The sequence below is a fragment of the Microcebus murinus genome, chromosome 11 (assembly GCF_040939455.1).
Source record: "Microcebus murinus isolate Inina chromosome 11, M.murinus_Inina_mat1.0, whole genome shotgun sequence".
Lineage (NCBI taxonomy): Eukaryota > Metazoa > Chordata > Mammalia > Primates > Cheirogaleidae > Microcebus > Microcebus murinus.
The window spans coordinates 79,904,878-79,912,700 of NC_134114.1; the positions used below are offsets into that span (position 1 = coordinate 79,904,878).

At 35.6% G+C, this 7,823-nt stretch overlaps 1 pseudogene; it reads left to right on the forward strand.

Moving 5' to 3' along the window:
• Nucleotides 1-1,649: 1,649 nt before the first annotated feature.
• On the forward strand, nt 1,650-2,469 carry LOC105854785 (small ribosomal subunit protein eS4, X isoform-like; annotated as a pseudogene).
• Nucleotides 2,470-7,823: the final 5,354 nt, after the last annotated feature.

The following is a 7,823-nucleotide window of genomic DNA, read 5'->3' on the forward strand; positions in this document are numbered from 1 at the left end:
AGTTAGTCCTACATTATGTTCCCATGATACTAATACAACTTCTAAGAGATAATGGTTTGTGAATTTTTAAGACATGATTAGAAATTTTATCTAGAAAGCTAGATTGAACAAATTTTTGAGCTTAATTTTTATCCTGTAACCAATAGCATGAAAGGGAGAGAAATTATGGTTTAGCATCTGTTCAGAGATTTTGGAAGACATCATTTAAATGGTTCTAAAGATTTACTTTTGAAGAAATGTCATTCAGGAAAACATTCATCGAACGTCTACTACATGCAACGAAATGACATTGATTGTCTAGAAATGAATAAATTAATTCCTGTCCTGAAAGAACTTATTATGATCTAGCTAGTGATAGAAACACACAAAAGAGAATGAAAAGTACACCAACTTTAAAGTCCTCTGAAGTATGTCACCTGAGAAGCAGTTCTAGACTAGGACTCAATAGAAAAAGCTTTGAAGAATAAGACAAAATCCTCTTTAGCTCCAGAACAAATATCAAAATTAGGGAAATAACAGAAAAAAAAATGCACCTACAATATTTGAAAAACAAAATTATTTGTACAAATATAAACCATAGATTAGAGAAAACCCTATTATAGTTAAAATACAATTTCATAAGTTTTAAGCTATTGACAGAAAGTCAACTAAAGAAACATGAGTTCACTAATTTACACAATGGTTTCAAAATTTACAAACCAAAAAGGGAGAAAATATATGTATATACATATTCATATATACATATTATCAACATTTACATTATAAAATAATTTGGAGCCAAATTAAAAAATCTTGGAAAAATCTTATTTACAAGTGCACTTATAAGTGCTTGCGGTTTATAATGTAAAAGCATGATCTTAAGAAAAAATCACACCCTTCACAATCTCACAGGACTTTCTTTATACTAACCCTCTTGACTTCTCCAAAGTTTATGAAAGGGCCAATGTGTCTGCTGAGACAATTACTTGTTTCTTATTCTGTAGACTTAAATTGGATTTAATCATCACTTCATATATAACACATCCCTTTCCCCTTCATCCCTCCACCACACACACACTCTCTAAATTTAATTAAAATAACTGAAATGAAACTAGAGATAATTTGTTTTTTAAATAGACTGCCACATGCTCCATTTACATAAAACCCATTAGTTTGCATTAAATACAAATTAGCTGCTGATATGAATTAAATCACATATAAATAGTTCAGAATAGCCGCAGAACCAGGCATTTTAATTAATATAACTGTTAACCAGATTTATTTGTAAGGTAATCAAGACTCTTACTCATTTATTCTTTAGTACAATAGGCCAGGCAACACTGGCTGTCCCAGAACAGGCCATCATTTCTATATGAATACAAATCCAGGAGGAAGATTGATTAGATTCTCTGACTTCCAAGTGTGCAAATGATCAAAGCTTGCCAGTTCAGAAATTAGGGCATCTTGGATGAAGAACCTCCTCCAGTAATTAACTCATATTTACACAGTTTATTGATCACCTGAAATATCCAACTTTTTTTTTTTTCTTCCTTCTGTACTTAGTCATGGTTTAATTTAAAACAAGATTTCTTGCTCTTTCCGTGCTTAGCACAGCCATGGCCCGCAGTCCCAAGAAGCATCTGAAGTGTGTAGCAGCTCCAAAGCATTGGATGCTGGATAAGCTGACCAGTGTGTTTGCTCCTCGTCCATCCACCAGTCCCCACAAGCTGAGTGTCTCCCACTCATCATTTTCCTAAGAAACAGGCTTAAGTATGCCCTGACAGGAGATGGAGTGAAGAAGATCTGCATGCAGTGCTTCATTAAAATCGATGGCAAGGTCCGAACTGATATAACCTACCCTGCTGGATATATGGATGTCATCAGCATTGACAAGACTGGAGAGAATTTCCGTCTGATTTATGACACCAAGGGTCGCTTTGCTGGTCATCGTATCACACCTGAGGAGGCCAAGTACAAGTTGTGCAAAGTGAGAAAAATCTTTGTGGGCACAAAAGGAATCCCTCATCTGGTGACTCATGATGCTCGTACCATCCGCTATCCTGATCCACTCATCAAAGTGAATGACACCATTCAGATGGATTTGGAGACTGGCAAGATTACTGATTTCATCAAGTTTGACACTGGTAACCTGTGTATGGTGACTGGAGGCGCTAACTTGGGAAGAATTGGTGTGATCACCAACAGAGAAAGACATCCCGGGTCTTTTGATGTGGTTCACGTGAAAGATGCCAATGGCAACAGCTTTGCCACTCGCCTCTCCAACATTTTCGTTATTGGCAAAGGCAACAAACCATGGATTTCTCTTCCTCGAGGAAAAGGTATCTGCCTCACCATTGCTGAAGAGAGGGATAAGAGACTGGCAGCCAAACAGAGCAGTGGGTGAAATGGTCTCCATGTAACATAATAACATGTTAAAAAGTTATTTGTACTTAATTAAAGATATTACAGTGTGATTCAAAAAAAAAAAAAAAACAAGATTTCTTAAAAAAGTGTGAAATAATTTTTCTTTGTTGCCGTTCTTATTTTGACTATTTCACGCGTCACTAATAAGTATTTCACAGTTAATAATGACTCTCCAGACTAATTAGAATTTAGGGTTTAGCAAAAGTTTGTGAGTCCAGACTCATTTTGCTCAGGTAACTGAAGCTCAGTGGTTTGATAGACATAGATTCACAGACATAGGTGCACAGAAATGAAAATAGATACTCTGACTTCAGGCACACCTGGATCCACGGCTCTAATTAGATCACCAGAATGACTGTGGCTCTTCCCATGCATGTCTAAGGACCGCTTTCCTCTATGGCTCTTATTCTCTGGCAGCTTCTGTTGTCATGGTGGAAAGATGGCTGCCCACTAGCTTCAGGCTCAACACACTCTCTCAGCAACCCCAGCTCTTTCCTAGTCATTCCAATGAATACCCACAAAATGAGTCATATTTGCCTGGTCATATATGTCTCTGCCCATGACAATGACTACAGAAAAGATAAGGGAATGCTCTGAATGGTTATGAGTACATGCTCACCCTGAACCCAGGAAAAGAGCCAGCCCCATCGGAATCCCAGGAATTAAGAGTAAGGGGTGGAATGTTTTGATAAAATAGAACGTTGATTGTTTTCCAAGGTAAAGAGTGAGGGAGAGAGAGTGGCATGGTCAAGCACAAAAGGAACAACTATCCATTATCGTATTGTAATCCTTGCTTTGATGCTAAACTGCCAGCCTTCTTCAGTCACCTCATTTAAGCACTGATTTATCAATCAGTAAAAAAAAAATCAAAGGTACACAATCAATATTCACCTGCAAGAATCCCTGATGCAAGCAACCACAGGACTTGTAAATGGCAGCCATAGATATTCAGCAAATAACGTACCCTTATAGAAAAGCCTTCATAAGCCCTAAATCATGCTGTTGGATGTACAATGTTAAAATATGAATGCTACATTATGTGTGCATTCTGACTGAAAGTTAGAGAGGATTAATGAGACAGGTTTAATTGACTGTAACAAAAAGTCCCGGGCATTTGTAAAAGAAAAATACTTCTTAAGTCATAATATTAAAAATTTGACATAAAAAAGGAGCATCTCATTTTAGCTGATAAACCTATAGAATTGATTATATATTCTGCCCATTTCAGCCACAATATTTCATTCTATTGTATACTATTCCTCACAGAATTAAGTTTTACATAATGTGTGATAAATATTGAGACATCAAAGAACATGCATGGTTAACCTTTTATGTATCATGAACATCTTGGTTAATTTGATGGTGCCTATGGATAGCATAGGACCCTTCTAAAAAAATTTTAAATTCTAAAGGGAATAAATTTTTTAGAATATAAAGGAAACCAATTATAAGGCAATAAAATTGTCCAAAAATTTTTTGAAATTGTAATATGATGATATATGTGTTTCCGTAATCACACATTAAATAAAAACCAATTCCACTAGAGTACAAGAGCTGATATTTTCAGATTCCATAATTCTAATATGATATGAAAATATCTATTCCAACTGGGTAAAATGTCACAAGAACTACTAATACTACTGTGGTTTGTGGCCTATATTCACAATTGAAGGAAATGTAAATTTCAGTTCAAGGTTACTGAAAATAAAGATGTAAATTCTCCCATCCTTATACATGGACTTCTGCCAAAGGACATTTGGTCATGACTTGAGGGAGAGAAAAAAAAAACCTGCAAATCATTGTAATAAGGCATGCTATCCATCAGCTTTTGGACCTTATTGCAATTTTCTTATTCATCTCTGGTTGATTCCCTGCCATATTTTCGCAGGAGCAATTCCAAACTTTATTACCCATTTCTACCCCACTCTTTTCTCTGTGTGGTTAACGTTGCCTCCTACATAACTTGAAGAATGAATGCCACCTGTCATTAGTTTCCTTCATCTGTACCCTAAAAAGTTTTTGAATATTCATCATCTTACCATTTTTCTTACAGATTGCAAGAAACCTATACCTGCCAGTTATTTAGCACTTAATGAGAGAAACCAAGGAACATAAAGAAAACAAGAAATCATCATAGCAGTCCCACAGCGAGGCTTCACAAGGAAAGAAAGATGCTATTCAGGATCAGATCAGAGCTCTTCCTTGAAATCCTGGCTGAGTATGTGGAGCCTCACATTGTCTCACGAGAGATAATAAGGGTCTTGCCTGGGTGTGGATTTATTTCAAGATAAAAGATGAGAAATGTGACATAATCCAACTATGTTAGACACAATACAGGATGAAAAGGAGAGGAGCATTTGGATGATGTACAGTGGGAAACATCTACCTCCCAGCATGCTGCTGCTTTTAGGTGGTGCCACCATATAGCACCGTAAATCCCAGAAGTATGTTTTCCTATTTGATATTGTCCATGAAGACCACTGTCCCCATGACCAAGAAGTGTATTTTTGTCTTTCTTATTCTTTTAACGGAGTATTGATTTTATCATAAAAGAGAATGGATTTGCTTTATGACTATTTTTGCTGAGATATATGTACTACCCAGGCAAAAAGCCTATGGACCTTTGGGGCCTTTCTTTCCCCCATATAAAAAAGGAACTGAATGAGATGATCCCATGTTCAGAATTATGATTATCACATGACCACTTAGGTCCTTTGTTACTTTAGTTCTCTGGTTGTAAAGGCAGGGACACTTAAGAAATCCCATCAATTTGTCAAAATTCTTGCCAAAGATTACTTTTTTAAATAAGGCAATTACCTTATTTAATATTAATGATAGAGAAAACTGAACCCATTTTCCCGTGTGATTTAGCTTCTATTCAAAGATCTGTTTCTCTATGTGTTTGGCCCTACTGTGATAGAAAAACTATATGAGGTCTATACTGTCCATCTTTAGAAACTTCTTCATTAAAGTTGCCATCACCTGCTTAGTTGATGGACGCTTAGCCCCTTGGGAAACAAGCATTCATTGCTCTCTACTAGAGTTCCATAGTTAAGGGGACTCAGCTATTTTTTGTCTTTGCTTCTGCGGCTCCTGTCTCCATCCAATAACCTTAGTCTAACCTTTTCTCTACATTATCCCAGCTCTCCTTGAGGTGGGAGCTCTACCACCTCCTGAATTGTACTGTCTTTTGCCTCTTAACCACAGGCCATGGCTTCAGCATACTGCCTACCTTCTTTGAATGTGACTCTCAACTCCTGTACAACTCTGCCATTGTGAGCTGTTGTCCCTGTCTTTGTATCTCACATTCAAACACTCCCAAGGGAAATGGTGTGTTGGGTCAGTCAATCACACTCAGTTTAGGGAATGCTTGCTTGATAGAACTCTAGGGCTAGCATAGCTCATGATCTTATGTATAGGATGGTTTATAGTCAACTTGCTGATCCAATTACATCAGCTGCTAGCACGAATGGGTAAAGTGGTACAAAGCATGACAACCAAAGTAAAGAAGCACCAGCAATGGCTAAAGGGTGAGACAAGTACTGGATATGTAGATTTTCCTACTATTTCAGGTGACAAAGTATGCTCATCCTCTCCAAGGCTCGCAGTTGTTCATGACCACATTTAAGGAGCTTGTGTCTTCCCAAGCATTTGTTTTCTATTGAAATTAGAAAGATTCATTTTCCAAATTAGTTCCTTACATGGCCCCTTCTGGGAACTTGCATCACTTGTTCTGTTATTTTAACCTTAGTTCTTTCAAAAAAAAAAGTATATATATATGTATATATATATATATATATGCTTTGGAAAATAATTAGAGTAATTATTAAACTGCCATTTTGTTTTCATTGTTTCTTTATTTGTGTTTGCTTTTCATTTCAGAACAATTACTCTTATCTCTCATTTAAGTTATTTAACTTAAATTATTTAGAATATTTAGACATTTCACTGTGGTGCTGTGCTGCTCTGTGTTTAGACCACATGAAAAGACTGAAACTTAATAGAACCAGAGATTATCTCTTTCTTATGCATCATTTTGATCTCCAGTATCTCATATCATGTCTGATACATGGAAAATGCACCATAAATATTCCATGAATGAAAATAAACCTAAGCAAAATGAATTAGGATGAAAGTCTGATGACAGAAAAGCAACAAAGCCAAACACAAATAACTCGTCTACAGTTTGGGATTATCCACATAAGCAGGTTCTGTTCACTGAGTTACATGTTTTCTATCAGAGATAGACTTGCACATTCACCTATGCATATATGTGTATGTTTGCATATATTTCAGTGAATATGTCATCAATCCTTGCAGGTATACTTTTCCTATCTCTACTTTCTATGCAAAGTACATTATAAATATTGGTGTAAAACAGAAGCATTCTTTCTTAACTAGCTAAAATAAATTCCACCTATGGGTAAGATAATTATTTTTTAGATTATAAATGAAGAAAATGTAATTATATATAAGTGTGTGTACATGTATGCATATATCTGCATATGTAAAAAAAGAAAAAAATTGGAAATATTAAAGAAAATGAACATATAATAAGATTGATCAAGGAAAATAAATTACTTTCTTTTTTCTGGCATTTATATGTAATGCTAGAGCAACATGTTTTCTACTGTGTATAAACATTAGGTGGCAGGGAACTATATCAGTAAAGAAATAGATACAGGAGGCAGTGACTAGAAACTCAATCCCTTCACAGCCAACTGACCTTATGAGTCAGAAGGAAATCGGTCCAGTTACATAAAACATTGGCAGAGCATGTAATAACTGAAGTGGCACTAATAGTGAAATACAGCAAATGCTCCAAGTCCTTTTAATATAAAAAAGAGGTCAAGCTTCCAGATGTTTCCACTGATTCATAAATAATTGACTACTCTTCTAGCTATACTACCTTGTAATGAAATTAGTCCATGTAACTAATATTAGTTTGAGTAATCTAAAATAGTTCAACCAATATTTAAGAAAAACTTAAAGTCATCTTAAAATTGCTTATTAATAATGTTCATAACATCCTTTTTATACCAATTTATTTTTCTGGCCAATGTAGTATGCAAATAGCAAAGCTTTTCAAGCAATAAAGTTGTTAAATATGTGCAAAATTGCAAGTCATTTTTGATCACAAAGATTATCTTGAACATGCAATTCATGTGGAGAATGTTTATCCTGTTAGCAATACTCATAAAATCCACAAATAATATTCTCTCCTTCTCTCCCTGAGGCTCACATTTATTCACTGTCTTCCCTTTTTTAATCTAGTTGTTTTCCAAAGGTCTCTGGAGACAACAAGCATTTTTTTCAATAAGCTACCTGCTGTTGGCTTTTTTAAAATCTGTGCTCCCCTGAACAGTCCTGCATTTATCTGTCACATCTCTGACCACTTCCTTCTCCAGCCAAGCATTGAT